Below are 18,146 nucleotides of genomic sequence, written 5' to 3' on the forward strand. Positions count from 1 at the left end.
AGGCAAAAGCAAATCACCTTGTTTCTCCTGTCTATAAGCCTTGTGGTTCTTATATTTTCAGTTGGCTCTAATAGAAGGAGGTAGCAAATAAGAAAATTGATTTCGTTGTCTTAGGTGTTTGCTTTATAATCACGATTTGTGGACAACAGCCATATAATTTTTACTTTAAGATCTAAAACCTGAATGTATTCCTATTGTAATGTCAGCATTCAGAGAACTTCTTTTCCTTTTTTAAAGTGTAAACTTTTAGAGATCAGGAATTTAAAATGTATTTGAATTAAATATTTTAAGATAAATTCCTTTCCTTCCTCCTTCCCTCCCTTTCTTTTCCTTTTTGTTTTTTTTCTTACATTTTTTATTGCAGGTTATATACGTGTCATTATTTTTCTTTTTTCTTTTCTTTTCTTTTTTTTCTTTTTTGTGACAGGGTCTCACTCTGCTCACTGTGTCACCCAGGCTGAAATGCAGTGGTGTGATCATGGCTTACTGCAGCCTCGACCTCCCAGGTGCAGGTGATGCTCCCACCTCAGCCTCCCGAGTAGCTGGGACCACAGGCAAGCACCAGCACACTTGGCTAATTTTTGTATTTTTTGCAGAGACAGGGCCCTGCTATATTGCCCAGGCTGCTGTTGACCTCCTGCGCTCAATTCATCCACCTGTTTCAGCCTCCCAAAGTGCTGGGATTATAGGCATGAGCCTTCATGCCCAGCCAGATTATTATTTTTCAATTCCACTGACTAAAATATTTGCAAACGGACTTGCAACATAGTTAATAAGAAAGTGTTCCTAAAGATAATCATTGTCAGTAATTCAATCATTTCAAGTTAATTATGATCAATGTTTCATATGATCGACTTTTAGCATCACATCTCACTGTTTATATTAACCTGACCACCGGAGGTTGCCATCTCCCATCCAAGTGTTCTGTGAAGGTGGTATTCCACCTTCAGATGTGGTAACTTTCATGTTTGCTACCAAAATAGAAAAAGAGTTATACCCTTTAAAGTTATTTTAGGGAAAAAGAATTTTCAGGGTTTGATTTATTGATGGTTGCTTTTATTTGTGTAAAAGTCCCAAAATTAACTCAAAGGATTTTTAGTAGGATAAAAGGAAAAAGGTAACACTTTTAGAAATTTGTGTTTTTCCAACTGTTTAAAGCTATGTGCATGACTAATTAGAAATTTTGTTTAAAGTTCACATCAGTGAGCCAGAAGGTATTTTTTTTAAAATAACTGCTATGTGGCCCAGCATTGCACTGTATATGTTGAGTTTTGCATGGTGTATAGTAGCACATCAAAGTACAATCCTATAGACTGATAGTGATAGGTATGGCTGCCACCCTAGCTATTCACAGGGGTTCTCAAAAGAAGGAGGTGCACTAAAAGTGACAAAAGGAGATTCTGGGAGCTAGGGGGAGGAGGCTTTTTGCTCTTCTTTGGATATTTTACTATCACAAATATGGTATTGCATTTTTGAAGAAATATGAGGGACCTTTAAAGTGATGTTGAAACATTGAAAAGTGAAATATATACATATTTTTTGAAACAGGGGCTCCCTCTGTCACCCAGGCTGCAGTACAGTGGTGTGATCATGGCTCACTGCAGCCTGAACCTCCCGGGCTCAGGTGATCCTCCCACCTCAGTCTCCCAAGCAGCTAGGGAAAAGTTCAAATATTAACCAGACAGATCGCTCTCCTATGCACCTGTGCATAGGTATCAAACATAATGAAGGCTTTTGGATTATCTTTCTTACATATTCAAATTGTTCTTTTTGCCAATCATTAAGTTATCACAAAGTCAGACTAATCACCTTAGGTAACATCATGAGAAAGCAATATGATTTTTGAATTCCGTATTTCCGTGAGTCTAAGACTCCATTAGTTACAAGATACACTATTGGTTGAAGATCAGTTTTCAACCACTACAACATAACTTTACACATTGACCATAACACTTCCTAATTACTAGAATGTAAAAAAAAAAAATTTCAATGGCATCTCGGATTTTAGGCAATACAATAACACAGTATTGTACTCCAATGCAATTTTAGAAATTCATGGCTAGAGTTGTACATAGATTAAAATGTGGCTGTTTTAGCTTACTTTTAAAATGTCTCAATAGGATAGAGTCCTAGTCAAATCAAAGAATCTAGATTGACTTTGTAAGCCTAATGGTCTAAAGATAGACGCATTTTTTAAACTTTTTATTGCTCAATGGGACTGCTTCTAGTTGTTCTGCTGCATTTTACTGAAGAATGGAGTTTGACTCCCCCTTATAATTCTTTTAAGATCTAAGCACTGACTGAGGCTGTGAATATTTCAGCAACTACAACAAAGCATTGCAGCAAACATGACATCATAAACTGTGACTATAGCTCATATTATTTGGAAGGCTGTCTTTGAACTTGGTTGGGAGATCTTAAGAAGAAAAGCCCCTGAGCTTACATAGACAATCTTGCGTGAGGGGCCAGAGGCAGATGGGAAATGGTTCTCTAGGCACGAGGTGGTGCTTTTTCCCATGGCTCCCTTACTTCTAACTTCAAAGGAAGGGAAAGGAAGTGGTCAGGGAATCTGCTCTGACTGTTGGAACCAGTACCGACTGTAAGGTGCAGGTCTGAAAAAGGAAATCAATTATGATGCTAACTGCTAATACTGGTCGGTTGTTCTCTATACTAAGCCCCATGCTAAGTGTTTGATATATGTTTCTTCATTTAAGCCTCATAACTGTTCTGTAGGGTAGATAATAGTTTACTTACTTACATATTAGGAATTGGAGAACAAAGCTTAATTGTCCAAGGCCATTCCTAGCAGGCTGAGCTTTGAGTTAAACTATCTGAAAACTATCTGATACTTAAATTCATACTTTTGACCTCTAGGCTGTGGCTTTTGACAGTGCTTTTTTGGTCTCAGAATTATTCAGACTCCCCCAGGATTTCAGCCTGCCTAGGATCAGTTTTGGCTAAAGATGACAGTAAATCCAGCTATAGTATTATCGTAAAACCACTTCCATCTCACTCTTTTAATATATGAAAGGATGAAAAAAGGAATAACCACATTATAATGCAACATAAAAGAGAAATTATTTTGGCAGTTCTCTAGTTTTAACTCAACTTTCAATCAAGTCACACCTATCTTTTCTTCATCTATGAGTTTAATCTTTAAAGGCAACCAAAGAAAATTCTATAATCTCACTCAAAGTAGTTGACAAAGGTGTGGCAAAATGGCAAAGTATTAAGGTGCTAAGCAAATTGAATTTTAAAAAAAAATCATTTCCAATCTTCCATTTCTGAAAGATAAGAAATTGTTGTTGTTGTTGTTGTTGTTGTTGTTGTTTAGGGAGGATGCTGCATTATTCTGAATGTCTATACACCATAGGTCCATATGCCATAAAACAAAATTCTTCATTTGACCAGTGAAGACCTGTCCAGTAACCCATTCACTTTAATAATTCTTGTTATCAGAAAGGGCCTTTTAACTGACCTAACTCTTCAGTCTATAGTTAAAGAATGTTTTTGATAGCAGTTAACAGTTAATATGTGTATAATTTTTCAAAAATCTTATGCCCAGAGACGTTTTTATGTGCCTCTAAGTTCTTAGCCTTCTATAAACTAAATATTTGGTTCTCTTGACCTCTGTTGTCATTCTGTTAGTGTGTGGAAATGAAGAGATTCATGCATATGAAGTGTGACATGGATGTAACAGAATGTATTATAAGTTTTTTTAAGGGGTAGAAAGAGGTTGAATAACCTTGGCACTTAACTCTAAAGTTTCTTGTATCAAGTTTGCATTGTAAGTCTTGTGTTTTCATTACAATGAAAACAAAGTCACATTTTCTCATGTGGAAGAAAAAGTATTTTGCAAAGAATGGCTATTATTCATAATGTTTTACTTGTATAAGTACAGTAATAAATTATGACTCTGAACACAAGTGAATATCTTAGGTTAGTTAACCCCTCCTTTCCTGATTATAAGCTATCAAGATGAACAGGATTTACCTTCCTAGGTCTTTCAGCACTTCTTTTTTAACCTTTTTCCTTAATTGCAGAGAACCTAAAGACTTTTTTTTTTTCCACCAAAACAATGTGACCAGAGCTTTGCATAGCTCTGTTTGGGTAGACTTTCCCCTACGCCAGCAATGACTGGCTTCTTTCCCTGTCCTAACCAGTCTGTCCCAGCACAGCTGCATCAGATTGGCTTGTTTGGGGATCTGGCAAGATGATGGAGACGTGTTTGCAGTCATGAGGGCAAAACACAGAGGCACACAGACCATATTTGACTCTCGTGATAACACATTTCTGTCCCAGGCATAAGCCACTCTTAAATAAGAACAAAGCCAGTCACATTTTGATCTTACAAGCAGCCACTGTTAGATTTATTTTATTGTTTTGACATCATTCTGACAATGAAAAGATAAGCGTAAAATAGTACAAATGGTTGGGTGTGGTAACATCATGAAAACTCGTGTGGTAACATCATGAAAACTCATGTGGAAGCCGGGCACATGTGCCTGTAGTTCCAAGTACGTGGGAGGCTGAGGCAGGAGGATCATTCGAGTCAGGGGTTCAAGGCTGCAGTGAGCTATGATTATGCCACTGTGCTCCAGCCTGGGTGACAGGGGGAGGTCCCATCTCAAAAACAAAAACCAAAAAGACCTGTGCAAGCTGGTGACCATCAGATAAGTGAGATGAGGGTATGGCCAAGCTCAGGGGACAAACCTTGCCTGTGGTAACACATGTCTTTTACTGATACTTGGAAGGAAGCTTGAGAGGCCGTTGGGCCCATCTGAAATATATTCATGAGTCCATCACTGCTAAATCATTAAACAGATTTAAGGCATATGTGTTGCATCAAGAGAACAGGCTTAAAACACCAAGTGCCTCCTGACCAAGACGATCATGGGAAACGAGTCTCAGTGCTCAACCCATGAATTATCTGGCCACACGGACCATTTCTCATACCAGAGATACTTTTTTGATGTGATCCTCAAACCCCAAGGATTCCCAAGAGTGGGAGCCACAGACAAAACAACACAGGAACAATAATTTGATATAAATGCCTTTAGCCACTTCTCCAAACACCGAGATGCAGCAGACAAGACAACCCCTTTGCTCTGGATATCAGGAGCTTGGACAAAAGAAAAAACAAAGTTCACAAACTGTTTGTCTTTAGGATGTGACACAGTGAGAGAAGTGGTGAAAGTTATTTGTTTGTTATACTTAAATGTATAGTTTAAGCGTTAAAATTCTGGCCTGGCACGGTGGCTCATGCCTGTAATCCTAGCACTTAGGGAGGCCGAGGTGGACGGATCACAAGGTCAGGAGTTTGAGACCATCCTGGCTCACACGGTGAAACCCCATCTCTACTAAAAGTACAAAAATTAGCCAGGCGTGGTGGCAGGCGCCTGCAGTCCCAGCTACTCAGGAGGCTGAGGCAGGAGAATCACTTGAACCCAGGAGGTGGAGGATGCAGTGAGTCAACATCGCACCACTGCACTCCAGCCTGGGCAACAAAGTGAGACTCCATCTCAAAAAAAAAAAAATTGTGTAAGTGTATTTTCTACTGATACAGTAAAGACATTAACAAGGAAGTTGTTTGCTTAATAATACAGCAACTTCACAGCCATATCTAGAAAAATGCATGTTTAATTACTTAAATCAAGTTTACTAAGCAATTCTGTTTAAGATGTGGGAGCTTCTTAAAATTCTTGGTGCTTATTCATCAGACCACTTATAAACAGCTTGAACTCCATATTTATAATTCTGGTGAATTTATCTCTATTCAATATTTATAAGTCATAATTAAAATATCACAACTCTTCAAAAAGTATAATAAGTATAAAGACTAAAGTAACAGGTTTTGAAATCAGACAGACCTGATGCATCTTGAGATTTAATGGCTATGTAACTTTGGACAAATTACTAAGCTTTGTTTTTATCATTAGTAAGATAGTTTTGTTTTGTTTTGTTTTGAGACAGGGTCTTCCTCTGTCACCCAGGCTGGAATACAGTGGCATGATCACAGCTCACTGCAGTCCTGACCTCCCAGGCTCAAGCAATCATCCCTCCTTAGCCTCCCTAGCAGCTGGGACTATAGGTGTGGGCCACCATGCCTGGCTAATTTTTTTTTAAGATGGGAGTCTTGCTATGTTGCCCAGGCTGCTCTTGAACTCCTGGGCTCAAGTGATCCTACCATTTCTGCCTCCCAAACTGCTAGGATTACAGGCATGAGCCACCATACCCAGCCATAAAATAGAATTTTAAAAAAGAAAGCTGTCTCATAAGGATTTTCTGAGGATTACATGAGATAATGTTCATAAGACCTGACACATAGTATATTATCAATAAATGGTAGTGCAGCTTATTCAAATTTAGTTTATTAAAGATGTTTTAATGTCCACATTAAGTCTCATTGGGTCTTTTTTTTTTTTTTTTCTGAGTCAGAGTCTTGCTCTGTAGCCCAGGCTGGAGTCCAATGGTGTGATCTCAGCTCACTGCAACCTCCATCTCCCAGGTTCAAGCAATTTTCCTGCCCCAGCCTCCTGAGTAGCGGAGATTACAGGCACCTGCCACCATGCCCGGCTAATTGTTTGTATTTTTAGTAGAGACAGGGTTTTGCCATGTTGGCCAGGCTGGTCTTGAACTCCTGATCTCAGGTGATCTACCTGCCTCAGCCTCCCAAAGTGCTGGGATTACAGGAATGAGCGTGCCTGGCCTCATTTGGTCTTATACACAAGTTCTGCTTTCCCATTCAGACACTTTCATTCAAATATATACTAAGGTAGTCCCCCAATATCCATTCTCTTCACATTAAATGAATAACATGTACATATTGATTTTTATGAATATATTCACAGATTTGCAGAATTTCAGAGTTAGAAGAACATAAACTAGACTATGCTTCATTTCTCAGATGAGAAAAATGGAGGCACAGCCAAGTTAGATCATCTTTCCCACAATGACACGATCCAGGTCTCCTAATTTCTAGTACATGATTCTTTCTGAGACAAAGTGACCACAAAGCAAACAAACATTTTCTTTTATATCTTTTATATTTTAGGTGTCTGGGGTTTTTATTTTGTTGTGGATGAGCTAAATAGGTCTATCTGTTTGTTAGGATAGCACACTTTATGTTTCCTGTCTTCAAAAGCAATGGTTTTTAGTCTGATTCAAAATAAATACAATGGGGTCATGTTTCTTTAAAAGAAAAATCTTAAATATAGTGAGCATGGCTGAGATTAAAATTGTATTACTGTTTTCAAGTGATGTCCCTCACTATCAAAAAGCAAATCACACAAAGGTGAACGGAGTTGAGCCACTAATACTCAGTGCAGGATCTTTCGTATATACAGTACTCATAAAACTAATGAACCACCCGTGACTGGGCATGGGTTTTGAGCTGCTACTTCATCCTCCTTGCTGTGGCTCCTTAATGCTCTCAGTGTGAAGACAAAATCCTTCACCTCACTACGAGGCCAGGCAAGATCCATCCAATGCCTACTTCCTAGGCCTCTCTTCGCCTCTCTCTGATGCCTCTGCCTTGCCATCCAGCCCTCCTGGCTTTCTTTCAGCCTCTGGAATTCTCCTTGCTCCCTCCTGCTACAAGGCCTTGCACATGTTCCTTCTGCGTGAATGTTCCTTTCTCTCCTTCTTACCTAGGCAACTCATTTTCATCTTTCAGATCTCAACAAATGGATCACTCCTCTGACATCTCCAGCTGGTTCAAAACCTCACTGTAGAACTATATGAACCACCTGTTTCTCCTTTCTTCCTCACAGACTTTGTCAGTCACAATTTAGATTTGTGATTATATGATTACTGTCTATCTTCACCACCACACTCAAAGCAAATGAAAGTGACTATGTTTCTGCTTATCACTGAGTCTCCAGGACCTCTTGCCCTGCGTCTATGTGATACAGAAAAGAGGCTCAACCAATATTTTTGGACATTGGTTAAATGAATGAATACATGAATGCATGACTGATGGAATGAGGAATGAATGAATGAACGTCATATGCTGAACCGGCATACTTGCTGCATTGAATTTATTTGAATGGCTTTCCCCAGTCTTTAATCTGATGGCACACTACATATACAAGTAAAATAAAGCACAATTGATGACAAGAAGAAAGAAAATAAAGGAAAAAAATCCTCAACATTTGAAAAGTGGGATTACTTGATTAAAGAATCAGAATGAGACAAATGGGACCAGGATGCCACCTTGTGGTTTATTTTCACATTTACCATTTTCGACCTGCTTTCAAAACAACTTCAGAAAGTTCAACGTGGAACTTTTCTACTTCAGAAAAATAACGATTATAAACTATGGCAATAGAGGGGGATGGAATTTTGCCTAACTAAATATCGCTTACATGCCATAATCCCAAAGAGTTGGCCCAAACATTACCTATCATTTATTTTATTTTTCATTTTAATTCAATATTGAATTAATATAGAATAGCATTATATATATGCTATTCTCTCTATATAATATATAATAAAATATATAGAATAGCATATTATAACATATATAATATGTTATATAATATAGCATTATATATGTTATGCTATTCTATATATAATATATAAATATATAATATATATTTATCAATTAAACCAAGAAGTAGACTTCTAGGACTTCACTTGAAAGCAATTATATACAGGCTGAGCCCATCATAATGCTATTCTTTTTTTTTTTTTTTGAGACGGAGTCTCGCTGTCGCCCAGGCTGGAGTGCAGGGGCGTGATCTCTTTTCACTGCAGGCTCCGCCCCCCGGGTTCACGCCATTCTCCTGCCTCAGCCTCCCGAGCAGCTGGGACTACAGGCGCCCGCCACCACGCCCAGCTAATTTTTTGTATTTTTAGTAGAGACGGGGTTTCACTGTGTTAGCTAGGATGGTCTCGATCTCCTGACCTTGTGATCCGCCCGCCTTGGCTTCCCAAAGTGCTGGGATTACAGGCGTGAGCCACTGCGCCCGACAATGCTCTTCTTATATGAATGACAGCTCTACATTTCTGTCTACATATATAATGTTATATGTTGTGCTATTCTATATATTATTCTCTATATAATATATTCTACATATTATTCTCTATATAATATATTCTACATATTATTCTCTATATAATATATTCTACATATTATTCTATATATAATATATTCTACATATTATTCTATACATAATATATTCAATATATTATTCTACATATAATATATTCTATATATTATTCTACAATATATGTTATGCTATTCTATATATTATTCTATATATTATATACAGAATAGCATGTCACATAATATAAAATTATATATTATATATAATACATAGAATAGCATAATATATAGCATATATAAATATAGCATATATATAACATATAGTATATATAAATATAGCATATAAAAATCATATTATATATGCATATATAATATATTATATATGGAATAGCATAACATTTATATAATGCTGTATTATATAATATGTAAAGGTATAAATAATCAAATAAGAATCAATACCTTTGTACCCACCACCCAGCTTAGCGCTTAGCACCACTAGTACTTTGAAAGCCCTTTGTGTACTTTTTCTTTTCTCCATCTTCTCCATTCCCCATTCCCCACTATTTTATTTTTATTTATGGTTTACCATCTATATGTTTATCAATGAACAATATTTTTAATTTAGCATTTTAAAACTTCATATAATATGGGATTATACTGTATTTGACTTGCTTATTAAGTTAAACATTATTTTCCTGGAATTCATCATGTTGATAAGAGGAGAGGCAATCCATTTTTTTTTTTACTACTCTGTAGTATTTCATTGTATGACTATACTACAATATATTCACCCACTCTACTCTTGATAGACAGTCAGCTTGCTTCCAGTTTGGGTGTATTATGAATGGTGCTGCTATGAACATTCTTGTACACATCTGGTGCACACATGTGGGGATTTCCCAGAGGTTGAGTTGCTGGGTATGGGAATCTCCAAATTTAGATAATATCTAATGTTTTCCAGTTTATTTTATTATGCCAATTTATACTCCCACCATTAGTTATAAGACTTTCCATTGTTCTATATTCTTGGCAACAGTTGATATTGCCAGATTTTTCCATTTTGCCTCTTTGATGAGTGTAAACAGTATCTCTTTTGTTTTAGTTTGCATTTCCCTGATCACAAAAGAGGTTGATTCTATTTTCAAAGATTTATTGGTCACTCTTGTTTCTTCTGAAAAGTTCCAGTTTCAGTCTTTTGCCTCATTCTTTCATTTCTTCACACAAGAGTCATTTGAATTGCTACTATATGCCAAGTACTATCGTAGCCTGGAGGATACAAAAATAAATACAACATAGACCCTGCCCTCTGCTGTGGAGCTCTTGGCTTGTCTATCATTTCATTGCCTTCAGCGATCAAATGAATACTAAAAAACAGGAAAAAGTTTTGAGCACCAATTATACGATCACCACTTTAACACAAAGTAATAGAAAGTTAATGAACTCTGGTCTCAGGGAATTTACAAAAGCACAACTTACACAAAACAATAACAAATTATATAAAGTCCTATATATACTACAGAAATTCAGAGACTATAATAAGCAGAAGAAAAGGTAATTGATCAAGTAGATCCATAGTTAAAATTTAAATGTGTTTTTTTTAAACTAATAGAAAAATGTTTTTCTATAGTCTACTCATTAAAGTAAGAAGATAAAAAAGTAAAGAACCATTTTTAAGTCAATAAAATAATAATTAACATGGAGACATGGCAAAGATTATTTTTAAATGGGTAAAAATTGTACTAAAGAATAAACCACTGTCACATACAAACATGCCTATTCATAAGGGCAAGTACACTTGTACTTGTCATTAAACTTACTAATAAAAATTTCCCACTTCTTTCTATGGAATCTGATAACTCCTAATAAGCAGCTACTAGATTAACTTTCACCAAACTTGGTAATGCATAGAATTCAATTGTACATTTTAAAAATAATTTGCAATGATTCTTCTTTGCTTCTATGCAAAAACTCCCCATAAACCACCCTATTTGTAATAATCTCTCTAAAAAAGACTCTCCATAGTGCCACCAGACAATTTGTTGTAATGGGGGGAGTATTAAAGAATACAAGATTCAGGCTGGGCACATCCTGTTGGGAATTCTGATTCTTCCACATACTTGTGTGACTTTAGATAGGTTTACATAAACTTTCTGAATCTATGTTTTCTAAGCCACACAATACAAGAATAATTATTATAAAGATTTACTTGATTGGTGTAGACAAAGGACCCAATTCAGTGTTCAGTATCTAAAATAACTCAGTAAAAGGCAGGCACTATTCACAATAACTCAGTTTAACTCTATTTCCACTTGCTCTTCTCTCAGCAGAAATGTAGAGCTGTCATTCATATAAGAGTAGCATTATGATGGGCTCAGCCTGCATATAATTGTTTTCAAGTGAAGTCCTAGAAGTCTACTTCTTGGTTTAATTGATAATTTCTTTTGTTCATTCAATACTAATCATATGTAAAGCACTGTACTGGATGCTGGTAAAAGTCCTTCCTCTCCTCCTTCCTCACTCCTGGTTACTCTCAGGCATCCTTGCAATTCTCAGTATGCCTCAGCCCAAATCACCATTCAGTAGTCCAACTCAATCACCAATCACTGTAGTAGTCCAACTCTAGATGAATGACAATTTTGTATTTAAAGCAAAATAATTGGACAAGTCCAGGAAAAATATTTTTGATATACAGCAAATAACCTTTGCCTTCTTTTGTACAGGTTAAATAATTCATATTCCTTTACCTTTGAAGCACCTGTTCACATGTGGAATATTTCTGCAAATAATCCTTCAGCATTTTCCCCTTCTTCACAAGCACAGAATTGAGCACAATTTTCTAGCTCTACAAAACAGCAACTTTGAGCTATGTGTAGGTGATGTAATCTATTGCTGTAACTAAATAACAATATCACTTGTTGACTAAAAATAACAATAGAATAAGTAAAACACAAGGAAGATATTAACTAAAACCTTAAAAAAAACTCCATTAAAAATTAACCAAATAAATGACATATGCTGGATTCTATTAATGACTACACAGCAATCTCCATACTGTATTTGCTTTTGTCTTTATTGACCTGACTTTTCCTGACTCTCATCCTTCAGACTTTCCTCCTATGTCCTCCTCCAGCCAAAGTCAAGCCTGCAAACCTTGGCCCCCCCTTTTTTTCCTTTTTGCTGCACCAATCTCTTGGCAATCATTTCCACTATTGAGGCTTCAATTCTCACTGCAGAGCTGGATCTACTTCAAATCTATCATAATTAGTCAAAAATATCAACCCATGTACAAGACAGCTTCACTTGGGTGACCTCTCTTGAGTCCAAATCTAAATGCAACATGGCTTCCTCTATTGCCCCCCATCTCAAACAGCACCCTTTCTAAATTAATAGGCCATGATCAAAACCTTAATGATTTTCCCCTTTGATTCCTATTCAACTGTCAAAGTCTTGTTCACTTTTCTATACCTGTGCATGTGCATGCAGAGATGACTGGCATGGAGTAAGAATTACGTAAGTGTTTGCTAAATTGATGAATGAATGACAATAACTCTGTGAAGTATGCATGGATGCATGCAAGTTAGTATCTCTCTCATACTCCTTAGGATCCAGAGGCTCAGAGAGCTGGGTCACTTAACCCAGATAATGCAGCTGATATTGGCACAGTCAGGGTTATTTCATAGTCTCTGGCTCTGGAATAACAGTATTTCTTTATTTTCATAAGATCTCTTTTTCTTCGCTATATTTGCCCTTCTGCAGCATCTAGGTCATAAATAAGTTTGTTGTCTCTCACATTAGTCCCTCAACACCTTGAATTATATTTCTGGCAATGACCTCCTGGACAGACTTCCTTACTGTGGTGTGGGCTCCACAGTCTGTTCTGTACCCAACAGTCACTGTCTTACCATCTGACTGTGCTTAATCTCCTCCGTTTTCTCCTTGATCTCTTTACGGTATGCTATTTTCTTCACTGCTACTTCCTTCTTGAAGCTCTCTTATCCTTTTGCTACCTCTCTGACTACTCTTTCTTTTTTTTTTTTTTTTTTTGGAGACGGAGTCTCGCTCTGTCGCCCAGGCTGGAGTACAGTGGCTGATCTTGGCTCACTGCAAGCTCCACCCCCGGGTTCACGCCATTCTCCTGCCTCAGCCTCCCAAGTAGCTGGGACTACAGGCGTCCACCACCACGCCCGGCTAATTTTTTGTATTTTTTAGTAGAGACGGGCTTTCACCGTGTTAGCCAGGATGGTCTCAATATCCTGACCTCGTGATCCACCCGCCTCGGCCTCCCAAAGTGCTGGGATTACAGGCGTGAGCCACCGCGCCCGGCCCCTCTCTGACTGCTCTTTCACCATTTTCTACCTCTTCCCCTTCTCCCTTACTGTATACTCTCCTGGGTTTTTTCCTTAGTCCTCTATCCTTTTTAGAGGTTTTTTCTTTGGAAAGAACTCAAATCTTCTCAAACTTTTAAGTTAATGGCTCCAAAATATCTTCCTTCAACCCTAACTATCACCAAAATTCCCATTCTCTATATCCAACCACATTTAGCTGTGCTGCCTCTGTGGGGCTCAAACTGAACTTACCTTCTTTTCTTCATCAGTTTCTCCATCTCAACCTTCCTATTACTTTTAATGCCACCTCAATTTTACTAGCCACACAGAACAAATCAAGGATTCATAACTGATTCCTCCCTATTCTTAACCCTTTATATCCTATCAGACATCGAGTCCTCTTGGGTTCCCTTTGTAATTTCTTGACTTGTCTTAAGGGCCTCCATAATCTAGCTGCAGTCACCTATCTGCCCTCATCTCCACTGTTTCCCGGCACAGGTTCCCTACTACAGCCAGTCTGACGCAGTTAGTCCTCTTCGTTGCAGATACTAGACCATGGTCATCCTGGATTCCTTAGAAGAAATGTCCATTTTCCTTTTCTCAGGCATTCCGGATACTTCTAGCCTTTAGGTCCAGCTTGAAAAACAGTTTTCAAGCTCTATTTTGATTCTAGTGCTCACTTCCTTCTCCCTTCTTTTACCATATATTGTGATTATTTGAAGTACCTGATATGTAGCAAATAATCAATGAATGGTGCCAATTATTTCTGTTAATGGTGATAACATATTTTTGTCTTAATTATCCAATGAAGTGAAAGTTTCTTAAGCACCAAAAATCGCATCTTTTCTTAACCCCATGGCACCTATCACAATGGACTTCCTGGAACATTAAGTACCCAGCATTCTCCTCTTCCCAATCAGTCTCAGCACAGCTAAAAGGAGAGCAAAGCAAACCCATTTTAGTTGCAATCGAGCTTCCAGTCTGTTTCTACGCTATGATGAAATTTCTCCTTAAAAAAAAAAAGTGGGGCCGGGCGCGGTGGCTCACGCCTGTAATCCCAGCACTTTGGGAGGCCGAGAGGGGAGGATCACGAGGTCAGGAGATCGAGATCATCCTGGCTAACACAGTGAAGCCCCATCTCTACTAAAAATACAAAAAAAACTAGCCGGGCCTGGTGGCAGGCGCCTGTAGTCCCAGCTACTTGGGAGGCTGAGGCAGGAGAATGGCGTGAACCCGGGAGGCAGAGCTTGCAGTGAGCCAAGATCACGCCACTGCACTCCAGCCTGGAGGACAGAGCAAGACTCCGTCTCAAAAAAAAAAAAAATCCAACAGCTCAAAAAGTGGCAAAGGTTAGGATGGTTTAGAACTTTCAGGATCAAAAAAAATTAATGTCTATATAACACTATTTCTACTCCCAGAATTCCCCTGAATGTGGGAATTACTAATGATAAGTAGGTGCATTTTTGAGGGGCCTATATGGTTTATATACTGGGAATTGATACTCTGGATGTAACACATTTACCATATTTGTGTAAATCTCTTAGAGAAAATTTAAAATTAGCCAAAAAAACCTAACTAAATGGGTTATTAAAACACAATAAACTAGCTATGTTCAACCATACATCTCAGAAAAGATCTCATATTTATAGAGATGAGAGTAGGAATAGCTCCAATAAAGGCAAGTAATTTCCAAAGTACATAATCTGAATGTACAGAAAAACTAAAAATTAACTCTAAGCATGTTACTGAATAAGTACTATTCCTCATAAAACTATCTTCCTCTTTTATTAGTCAAACAAAATCAAGGTTAAACAAAGGCTTAACTGACTGCTTGTAAACACATCCAAATTATTTTTAAAAACTGAAAAATACAATTTTAGAATCACAGAACTTTATGTTATTTGATTGATTATAAATTACATTACCTGTAAATAGAGATGGCGTATTTTAAGCCTTAGATTAAATAAACTTTTAAAACGGTTAATTTTTAATGATTAAAAAATCCCAACAAGCAAATGAAAAGTACATAAAACTTATGATTAAAAAAAACTATGGAAAAAAAACCCAACCAGCAAATGAAAACTACAGAAAACTCATGACTTCTAAATTGCATCAGGATACAAAAAAATCAAAGAAAATATTTCCCTGACCGGGAATCGAACCCGGGCCGCGGCGGTGAGAGCGCCGAATCCTAACCACTAGACCACCAGGGAACTTGCTTAATGCTTCCCTGTAAACGTACTTGCGTTAAAAATCTGCACTTAATTCCTCTAGCCAGTAGAGGGTAGAGTATTGCGTCTAAGTCACACCTACTTTGTTCTTGCTCTGATTCCTGGTCCCTGAATCTATTTCCTAAAATTGAAGCAAATTCTCGGCGCTTCCCGCCGAGCTCCGAGATGGCCTTTTAAGGAAAAAACCTGTACCCTCCAAATCTAATCCTCTTCCTATTGCCATGCTGGAAAAGACACCCTGGAAATTCTCATTCTTTTACGTAACATGTAAATCTCTTTACCAAGGCAAGTGTTGTCTGGACGCGTGCTGTCCAGAGCCTTGTAATTTGCTTTATTATTTTATTAACCATTTTAGCCGCTCTTTCCAAATCTAACTTCTGTCCCTCTCCGTCTTTCTTCGTTCTCTGTCACGCGGATGTTAAGTCCCTCTAAACATTTTACTATATCTAACGATAGATTGCCACCGGCTGAGAGCGTTTCTTGGTGAAGAGCCGGAGCGACTCTGCGCTGTCCTGGGTGCAGAGCGCGTGCTCTACAAATAGGGGTGATGAAGGGTCACGTAGCCTCATAGCACGCGGTTCTATTTTATTTATTTGGCATACGCAGGCTAACGAGGCTGAGAGAGCTGTGGGTGGTATGCCTAGTGAAGGATCAGGACATCTGCCCAAGGCTCCAAGCAAATCCTTCAAACCCACTGTGTTTGTTATCCTCCTACTTTCCAAACTGTGTTATTATCTGGGCAATTGCTTCACTTCTCCGCATTATATACTAGGCACGGCCAGGAAATGATGCAATTACCAAAGGAGTCAAGACACCTTACAGCCCAGCCTTAATTCAGAAACTCTCATAAAGTAGATGCAGAGGGCAGTAAGATATAACTCAACTTTGAAAATGTCAGCCGTTACAGTTGAGGAAATCTAACCCAAGAGACTTCGCTCCGCTGCAAGATGGAAGGAGGCTTAAGTAAGACATAAATTTGTAATGAACTTGCTCACAACATCCGGCGCCACTGTGTGAGTTGCAGTCATCATCCATTACCACAAAATTAGGTGAGCCTGTGCTCATTGAATCTCGTTTCTTTTTTTTCAGCAACTCAGAGATGGAGTTTAAATCATTGATATACTTTATCTGAAAATATGTAATAATATGAGAACAGGAAGATTTAAGGGGGTTATTAATATAATAAGATAGAAAAATCATCAGAAGAAATTTCTACACTTTATTGTATTTTAAGAGGGACACTTCTTTCCTGTCCCAAGGAATCTTAGATCAAGTTCAGTAGGTGGAGCTCTTACCTCTTAATTAAGGGGTTGCTAGACCTTAGCATTAGAGTATCTGGTTTTGAATAAAAAGATTAAGCAGATATTGGTTTAAATTTTTATAGGTTTAGTCACAATATTTTACACAAAGTACAAAAGGGTATGGTGAAAACCATCCTCTTACTCACTCCTTTCTTCTTCCCAGAAGTAACCAGTGTTACCAGCTTCTTCTATATCTCCCAAAAATAATCTATGCACATATAACACATATCTAGTTCATTTTCGTCCAACTTTTTGGTTTTGAAACATGTCAAACCAATAGAAAGTTGCAACTGTAGAACATTGAACACACATATACCCTTTACCCAGACCTGTGCCTTCCAATTTAGAGCTCCAGCAACTTGTGGCTATTAGGCACTAAAATGTAGCCAGTATGAATAGATGTTCTGTAAATGCTGGATCCACACTGTATGTTTAAGCCTTAGTGTTTAAAAAAAGAAATGTAAAATATCGCGTTAATACTTTTTACTTTAATTACATTTTTAAATGAGAATAATTGGATATATTGGGTTAAATAAAATATTATTAAAATTAATTTTGCTTTCTTTTTACTTTTTAATGTAGCTACTAGGATATTTAAAATTATACATGCCCTTACATTATATTTCTTTCTTACAGTACTGTTCTAGATTCATCAATGATTAATATTTTCCATATATGCTTTCTCTATTTTTTTCAGAACCATTTGAGGTTAGCTGCAGACAGCATGATACTTTATCATACATACTAAACACTTTATTATGCATCTACTAAGAGCAATCAATATAATTATCATCTCAGGAAATTTAATTCCACATTATCATTTATTACATGGTAAATAATCAAATTTTCTAATTGTCCTAATAATCTCATTTATAGTTTTTCTTTTAATCTAGGATACACTCTTGGATTATACCTTGCATTTAGTTGTCACATATCTGTAGTCCCCTTCCTTTAATCTGGAACAGTTTCCCCAGCCTTTTTTCTTTTACATCATTGACCTTTTTGAATAGTGGAGGACGATAGTTTCAGAAAGTTTGTCAATTAAATATTTCTTCTGGCAGGACAACTATCCTAAGTGATGTGTCTTTCTCAGTGCATTATATCACAATGCACATAATTCCAGTGTATCACATTACCTGTAATGGGTAAGTGTGGTAGGCAGACATGTCCACTTCACCCCACAACCCCAGAGATGTCACTGTCCTAATCCCCAGAACATGTTGACATGTCACCTTACATG

General features: G+C 37.5%; 1 non-coding gene across 1 annotated transcript; it reads right to left on the minus strand.

Annotated features, from left to right (window-relative positions):
* Window positions 1–15,515: 15,515 nt before the first annotated feature.
* On the minus strand, window positions 15,516–15,587 carry TRNAE-CUC (transfer RNA glutamic acid (anticodon CUC)). The gene has a single exon. It is a non-coding gene; the product is annotated as a tRNA-Glu (tRNA).
* Between the last annotated feature and the right edge of the window lie 2,559 nt (window positions 15,588–18,146).

The sequence above is a fragment of the Hylobates moloch genome, unplaced genomic scaffold, assembly GCF_009828535.3.
Source record: "Hylobates moloch isolate HMO894 unplaced genomic scaffold, HMol_V3 SCAFFOLD_2, whole genome shotgun sequence".
NCBI classification, from domain to species: domain Eukaryota; kingdom Metazoa; phylum Chordata; class Mammalia; order Primates; family Hylobatidae; genus Hylobates; species Hylobates moloch.